Source organism: Camellia sinensis, chromosome 4, assembly GCF_055761805.1.
Source record: "Camellia sinensis isolate YWXY chromosome 4, ASM5576180v1, whole genome shotgun sequence".
Classification (NCBI taxonomy): Eukaryota; Viridiplantae; Streptophyta; class Magnoliopsida; order Ericales; family Theaceae; genus Camellia; species Camellia sinensis.
Window position 1 is genome coordinate 101,827,733 of NC_138964.1, and position 9,304 is coordinate 101,837,036.

The following is a 9,304-nucleotide window of genomic DNA, read 5'->3' on the forward strand; positions in this document are numbered from 1 at the left end:
TGAAAACAATTAACAACGAAGGAGTGAACAAAAGTCTAGTATACAGATTTTTGGCGTAAATTATATGAATAAGGCTATAAAAGTGATCATTTTTTATTTTATTTTATTTTTTTGATTGGCAGAGAAAAAAATTTCATTAAATAATGAAATTTAAAGGTTCAAGAAAAAGAAAAGACGCATTGAGAGAGATTCGAAAAGTACAAACTCTCCTACTACTGCTACTCGTATCCTTACAACCAATCCTTTGGCTTACGATTTTATATTTTTTTTAAAAAACACTTAAAAAAAATTACAAACCAAACTCTTGAACCCCACACGCAAACCACTGAAACAAACCCAGCTTGTCACCCGCTCCTGTTTCCATGAAATTTAAACAAAATTGGATTGATCCCATTTAGCTTCCCACACCTGCACTCAACCAATAAACACCCAAATTCAACATCCAACCTCTATGACTGAACATCATGGACACTTCCACCAAACATTTTGTATCTCCCACGGTTAATCCTCTTCTAAACAGCTGCCTCGGATGTTCCTCACTCCAACGTTGAAAAGCCCCTCTTTGCTGATCAAAAAGCCAACCACCATAGAAATAAACGGATTTCACCCCTCAAACTTGCACTTGCACTCGCATAGGAGCACCCGAATGAAGATCCTAAACCAAAGTGTATCTTTTACCCCTCTAACTCCAACTTACAAAGGAGCGCCCGAATGAAGATCCTAAATGAAACCCACCCATCTATGTTCGAAGCACCTTCCATGACCGAAAGGCCCATGGCCAAAAAAACACCCAAAACTGAAAACCACGGATCTGAGAAAGAAAAAATTCCTATGGCACCATAACCCACCCCTCTTTCACCTGTTGAACAACTCCACTGCTCTAGTGTGACCGTTGAAGACCCACGCTTCCCTAAGCACCTATAAAGAGAAAACCACCGCCAACTCCTCTCTTGTAATAACCACCCACCAAGACTTCCATGACTGAGGAAGAACAAGTCATACTCAAGCACCAACACCCACTGAATGGAGACCCAACAAGCTTTGGAACCGCCAGATATGATAGATCTGATACCACCCAAGGAACACCCAACCAAAAGCCTCGAAAAACGCCCATGAACAAGTATCCAACCCGAAAACTAAAGAACCAAACAACATCCCTAGAGATTAGATTTGAAAAGGAGATGGTGGTAAATAAAAGGGGGCTCAAGTTTATTAGGGAAAATGACTAGAACACACACAAGAAAAAGCTAGGCCAGCCGACCACTATGGCCAAAGGCAGCTAAGCAAGCTACCTCATACCTTAATGGGACTTGTAGCTTTCTAAGGCAAGCAACTTGCCCTTCTCTGGCTACTGGTCCCAAGGCATCGCTCTTAGTAGGAGGACAACTTATTTAAGAACTGATTCTATTCAAAAAGAAGTTGTTTACACCTGTCCCAGCATTCCAAGATTCGGGATTTCCCTTTTGTCGAGTGTTCTGAGCTTGGGATCCGAAGGTGGGATTTGAAAGTACCGTTCTTGGGGCATCCCTCTTGTAGTCTCGGCCCCTTTAATGGAATAAATAAAAGTGATTTGGAGCACCGAATATGCTAGCCAGCAATGAGGCTCAAGGTGGAGGCTTTTTAGAAAGAGAAATTTTTTTATGTGAGAGAGAGAGAGAGAGAGAGAGAGAGAGAGAGAGAGAGAGAGAACTAGTAGCCTCAATGAATGTGACCATGATGTGATATTCGAAAAAAGCATTTTGTAAGCCAATTCTCAAATGGGGTATCTCGTGCATTTTTTGTAAGTTCCTACGAGTTACATTGGTCCCTTTCGAGGGGTTTGTATCGGTTCTTATGCAGATTTGTGGTTGTTTAACAATTTGTCATAAGTACCAAAAAAAAAGCTTTTTTTTTCTTTTTTTTTTTTTGTATTATACTCAAACAGTGCTTCCTGTGCATGAGCAATAAGTTCTTAAAATTTATATTGGTCTCTCCCGAGGTGTTTGTGCCAAATCACAAATTGAAAAACTTAAGTGATTCGTGATTCGAAACGAATTTAATTGCAGCAATTCCCAAACACACAAAATTAACAATCTAAATCATCTAGCACATATGAAAATGATTTAGATTGTTGTTTCACAATTAGCAAATTGACACAAAAGATTTTAACATGGAAAAAATCACAATTGGAGTTATATATATAAAAAAAATACGAGTTAAAAGCCACTAATCAATCCACTATGAAGATAATGAAAATACACAAGAGAAGTAACAATTACCAAACATGCTTAAGAATTGTCTTCCGCTTCTAATATCTCTTTTAACACGCCTTCGTCTAGGAATTGATTAGCCCAATGTCGAATCCACAACACCCAAGTTGAATCCACGACGATAAGCCGCTTTGAACTCCTTTAAAGCCTCCAAGCTCCAATCTTCTGGATCCACCTATCAAACCCTCTTGAAAAATAAAATCGAAACAACCCCCCCTTGATTTACGCAATCAAATTCATGTGATGCGACTAATCTCACAAAAACATCAAGGGAAACAAAGGGTAAGAACTCCAGAAGCAAACACAAACTCTCAAGTTTTAGATCTAGAAGTTGTAACCCTAGAATCTACAAGTTGCGCAGCTTTATATGAAACAGGGTTGTAAAGACTGCTCGAGCGAAGGAATAGTCGCTCGAGTGGTGTGTCTTAGATGGGAAGAAACCATAAGTGTCTTTGCTTAAGTGATGGGAAGTTCGCTCGAGTGAAGAATGAGATCTCTCAGTACTTTTGCAGGCATGTCTGAACTACTGAGAGATAAACTTCTTCGCTTGAGCCACCAATTCTGCGCTTGAGCAGTCCAAGTAAAAACAGGACACTAAAATACAACTAAAACGTTCTTTGTTCACGGAATTGATGACACAAAGGGACCTAGCAATCTTCCCCTTTGTAAATTCCTAAACGAAACAATTCTAACATTAATTCCTAACAAACACATGCACTAGACACAAACACTCCCTAACCAAACACCATGCGAAGAGAACCACTTGCAAGAAGTATAGAATCGCACAAACATGTCTAGATGATAGATGATTAACATTAGCATAGTTAGCATAAAATCAATAATAAACCACAATCACAGTCATGCTATCATCATGCTCGCCCTTTTCGACTGGGAGAGACAAAGTGGTTAAACTAAAAAAAAAAAAAAAAAAAAAAACCAAATAAGCCCAATATACCAAAAAAACATGTCCAACATAGGTAATAAACAAAAAAAATATATATATGTCCAAAATATCCAAACGCTAGAAAATACAAATAGAAAACCTGTCCATGAGATAAAAGAACGAAAGAAATCACTGATATGGTGGAGGAGGAGGTGGATCATGCTGCATCTGAAGACATGAAAGTATCTAGGCTAGTTGGGGCTAGTTGAAGAGAGGACTAGTCTACCAAATGCTTAATACGGCCAGTGGAGGCCTGTAAGGAAGTGAGACGGCCATCAAAAGCATCCACCAGTGTATCGAGCCAATCAAAGCGTTGGATCATAGTCTACTCAAATCTTAGAAGCTGGCCTCGAATGGTCCGAGGGCGGACATCCTGCTCGTCATCACCAGTAATTGCAGCACCAAACTTAGCTTGCTCCGCCAAATGTTTCTCATCGGCATCAGAAGGACTTGCCCCCGAAGACTCCCCCTTGACATGAGCCTGACTTTGAGAGATAGTCTTTTTGGTAACTGGTTTGATAGGAAAAGAAAATTCATCGTTGGAAGAAGAGAAGACATCAAAAGAGAAAAAATGTGGTTTATGAGACACCCATAGGGAAAACCCAAAGGCTTTTTATCCTCAAACACCAAAATCATTTTTTGGACAATCATACTAGCAAGATCAATTTGAAGACAACGATCAATGCAATACAGAACATACCCTTGATCATGAGAGATGTTGGAACTGTGGGTGGTAACATGAATATTGGCACGACAATGATAAATAGAAGGTGGAAACAGAAAAGAAGTTTGTTTTGCCTTGATGAGGGCCAATTCTAGGGTGTCCCATAGATTTCAATGGCAACCAAATTAAAATTAGCATTATGAGAAGCAAGAAATGGAAGTGACAGTTAGCAATAGGAGAAATACCAAGGAAAGACCGAACTAACGCCTCAGCAATTTTGATTTCTTTTGATGGGACCCAGGTTTTGAAGGAAGGGTCGTATTAATCGACAGAATGAATGTTATAGTAAAATTCACTGACCCAACTAAGATTTTGTTGACCCAAAAATCGAAGAACATGATCACCTCCCAAAGCATCAAACATAGGACTTAGGAATAGACTCAAACGTTTCTGGTTGAACATCTCTCTCAAGGTGGATAGTTCTAGAGTCCCTAAAAAAATTTTCTTTCTCATTGGACTAGAATTTTTTAGTAAATAAGATGGAGGAGAAACAATAGCCTTTCTCCATTTGGAAGATTCAGCCATGACTTAAACACTAAAAGACAAGGAGAATCCCACTAACAAGAGTAACATAGATCCAAGGACAACCCGAAATTCAAAGACCGAAACCACCCACCAATGCCACAACCATAAATCCCCAAACAAAACCAAAGAAACCCAAATCAACCCCAAGTGCAAACAATAAGGAACCACCACCATTAGTAACCAATAAGAAGAAACAAAAAATTAATCATTAAAAATAGGACATAATCTCATAGATTGATGAAAATAAAGCCTAAAAACCTAGAAGAAAATCGAAAATAATATAAAATAAATGAAATAAATTTTTTTTTAAAAAAATTAAAACCTAGCAGCCCTAGATAAAACCTAGCAGTGCAACGAAAATCAAAGGATAAAGTAGAAAACTAAGAAGAAAAAAACCCCAGATGGTGGAGAAAGATAAGAAACATGAGAATAACATTAAAAAAAAAATCAAAATAAAGTAGAAAAAATAGAAGAGCATTACCAATGAGTGATGAAAATCACTTAATGTGGCTCGAAACTGCTCCAAATCAAGGAGAGAAGACACGAAGAGAGCAAAAAGGATGAAATTGCCCTAGTAGGAGAGAGCACAAAGACGTTTTGGGGGAAAAGTGAAACTGAAAGGACGGTCGACAGGCTTTAAAACTGCACAGATTGCTCGAGCGACCACTTCATCGCTCGAGCAAGCTTACTAACGCGCATGGCCATCACTCGAGGCAAGACTCCACTGCTCAAGTGCATAAAAGACTCTCAAAAGTTCAGACACTCTGCCAAAAAAAACTAGATGATGCCATTCATCGCTCGAGTGCAAGAAACACGGCTCAAGCAATGTCAAAACTCAAGGAATGTTCTCAAAGTCTTGAAACACAACCCCTGAACATCCAAAAACACTTATAAAACAAACTATCACCTGAAACTGAAATATATGAGTACCTTTGCAATAATGTGAGACTAAGATGAGATAATCCACACATCATGAAACCTTCAAACTTGCAAGATAGATAATTATGAATGTGAGATCATCAGAAAGCGAGGTAAGAATGTATAAATGGACATAGGTAGCACATGAATGCAAAGCTCAAAGAATAACATGATAGCTCACAAAGATAGTTTGTGTGTGTGCGCGCGCACGAGTGCGCAGTCCTTAAATGTCCACAATTGCTAAAGTTAATCTTAGTTGTGATCGGATGGCTAGACCTCCAGCAAAAGAATCTGTACGAAACTGAGAAAAGTCAAACCACTAGAGATCAAGGGGTATTTGTTGAGTAAACGCTCCCCATCGGTGAATAAATGATTTGATTTGATTTTTCTTTATTTCTTTTGCTCACTCACTGGCGGCTTTCACACTTAAGAGTATGAAACCTAGCCAGAGATGCATGGATAGAATAAAGATAGCCTGGTTATTGACTCTAAGGTAGCATTGTCCTAATGCCTTGACTACAATGAACTAAGGGGAAAGTCGTGGAAGTGCAAAAGATGGTAGGTGGTTAAGAGACTCAACATCACCCAAGATATGCTAGTATAGGTCAATTTCTCTAGAAATGTACAAGACACAATGCTAAAAGTCCATAGCGAAATTTCATCACTTGTGCGGATACCCCTGCAATTAATTAACTTAAAGATGTGTACAGAATGAGATCATGAAATCAATGAACATGTACATTCAAAATGAGTTATAAGCAAACACATATGAAACCTTGCATGAAGCATGAGAGAAGCTCTATTAAATCTATTTCAAAAAAGACACATATCAGTGACAATGAAATTATAACATCCAAACACACAGAATGCCAATCAGCATCCACTCATGCAACAAGTCACACTCTAGTCAATGAGCACTACTCCTAATGTCTTTCTAAGGAACTCAAACCTAAGAAGATCAAGGGGCTTTGTGAAAACGTCTGCTCTTTGATGCTCAATAGATACATGTTCAAAAACAACAAGGCTCTCCTCAACTAACTCTCGAATAAAATGGTGACAAATGTCATTATGTTTAGTGCAAGAGTGTTAGACTGGATTCTGAGAAATATTGATGGCACTAGTGTTGTCATAGAAGATAGTAAGTGTGTACTGGTCTATCGAATAGTCATGAAGCATTTTCTTCATCCAAATCATTTGAGCACAATAACTCCCTACAGCAAAGTACTCGGTGTCGGTGGTTAAAAGAGAGATGGCATTTTACTTTTTTCTATGCCATGCAACCAAGTTATTTTCGAGTAAAAAACAACCTCTAGATGTACTTTTGCAATCATCAACACACCTTACCCAATTGGCATATGAATAGCCAGTAATATTGGCCGTGGAGTCAGAAGAGAACCAAATCCATCCCATGCCCCAAAGTCTCCTTTAGAAAGTGCTTCTCGAATAGTATTCAGAACTCGCTCACTACTCTCCATGTCAGCTTGTTCATTAGCACTCCACTTCTCAATCGACTTGGCGACCTTTTGATTGGTAATAGGATCAATCACAATTGTGCACTAACCTTCAGGATCCCAAGCTCTTAGATACATCCTTATTCTATACTTCCAAAACAAATAGCTACTCCCATCAAAGGTAGGAGCACGATGCAGATTAGCTCCACGACCAAACTCAACTAGCCTGGGAGTTGGTTGAGGGAAGCTAGAGTAGAATGCTATAAAAGTACCATCCCCATCTTCACCAAATTCAGTTTCATAAGCTTCTTGCTCTGACCCACTTTCATCATCCCAAGTCACTATGTAAACTTTCTTTTTGTTCTTCTTGGAAGGACACTCGAGAGCAATATGCCCAAACCCTTGACATTCATAACACTTGGCTCTCTATACTCTCATTATCTTCTTTTTTGGTTTTGGAACAACTTTGAGTCTATCATTACCTTTATCCTTAGAACTAGTGTCCTTGAAATTAGACTTCTTTTTCTTTAATTTTTTTTTTTTTTTGAATTGTTTGGTAAACAAAGCTGTCATTTCGGACTCTAGATCAATTTCCACATAAGGATTCTTACCAAAAAGCCATCATTTCTTCTTGTTTTTTCTTTGAAACCAGATGTGTCTCCTAAGTTTGTTGGTTTCCAACTAACTGATCAAGCTTAAGGTTCTCAACATTCTGAACATTCTCTATAGCTGTCACTTTTGATTGAAACCTATTGAGTAATGACCTTAGAATTTCTCCAACAACCCAAGATTTAGGGATTTTTTCACTGAGTGTGAAACATGAATTCACAATGTCACTGAGTTTAGCATAAAAATCATTAAACGTCTCATCCTTATACATAAAAAGAGTTTCAAAAGCGGAAGAAAGGTGCTAAAGTTTTGATCATTTGACAAAAGTAGTACTCTCGTGAATTATTTCAAGAATGTCCCAAGCCTCTTTTGCTACCTCACAAGTGCAAATACGTTGGAACTCTTTCAGAGTGATGGAGCAAAAGAGAGAATTATGTGTTTTCCTGTTCCAACTAGAGTTTTGATAATCAATTATATCTAATGTATCAATTGGTTTGGGAATATCAACACCATCAATGGTCACCACAGGTTCACTCCATCCATAGATGACGGAATGCCAAACTTTCTCATCAATAGATTTTTAAAATGCTCTCATACGAGCTCTCCAACATGAGTAGTTTGTTCTATCAAGTAAAGGAGATCTACGAGTCGAGTTACCTTCGCGAATTGAATCCATTAACACAAATCACACTCATATAACTTTTTTAAAACAAATAGCAAGTGACCCGCTCTGATATCAATTGAAAAACCTAAGTAATTCATGATTCGAAACAGATTTAATTGCAAAAATTCCCAAACACACAAAACTAACAATCTAAATCATCTACCACATACGAAAGTAATTTAGGTTGTTGTTACACAAATAATAAATCGACACAAAAGATTTTAACGTAGAAAAAAATCACAGTGAGAGAACCTCCATTTGTGATATAAAAAAAATACAGGCTAAAAGCCACTAATCAATCAACTATGAAGATAGTGAAAATACACAAGAGTACTAACAATTACCCAACATGCTCAAGAATTGCTTTTTTCCTGTTGTGTCTCTTTCAACACACCTTCGTCTTGGAATTGATTAGCCCAGTGTTGAATCCACAACACCCAAGTCGAATGCACGACAATGAGCCGCTTTGAACTCCTTTAAAGCCTCCAAGCTCCAATCTTTGGAATCCATCGATCAAATGCTCTTGAAAAGTTTAATCGAAACAACCCCCTTGATTCAACCAATCAAATTCATGTGATGTGACCAATCACACAAAAACATCAAGGGAAACAAAGGATAAGAACTCCAAAAGTAAACACAAACTCTCAAGTTTTAGATCTAGAAGTCGTAACCCTAAAATCTGTAACTTGCACAGCTTTATATGAACCAAGGCTGCGAAGATTTCTTGAGCGAATGAATGATCACTCGAGCAGTGTGTCTTAGATGCAAAGAAACCATAAGTGCCTTCACCCAAGCGATGGAAAGTTTGCTCGAGCGAAGAATAAGATCTCTCAATACTTTTGCAAGCATGTTTAAACTAACTACTGAGAGATGAGCTTCTTCGCTCAAGCCACCAATTCTGCACTCGAGTGGTCCAAGTAAAAACAAAACACTAAAATAAAATTGAAACGTGTTTGTTCGCAGAATTGAAAACACAAAGGGACCTAACAACAAGCATTTTCATGGTTGCTTTACGATTGGTCGTTCGATGGTCAATTTTCAAGCCTAAAATATTTAAAAATCAATTTTCTAATCTAATTCTCAAATGATGCATCCTTTGTATGTTTCGTAAGTTTCTACAAGTAATATTGGTCACTCCTAACGTGTTTGTGATAGTTCTCTTGCACATTCATGACTGTTTAAAATTTAGTCCCTTTATTGGCCATTTTTCAAGCTTAAGTA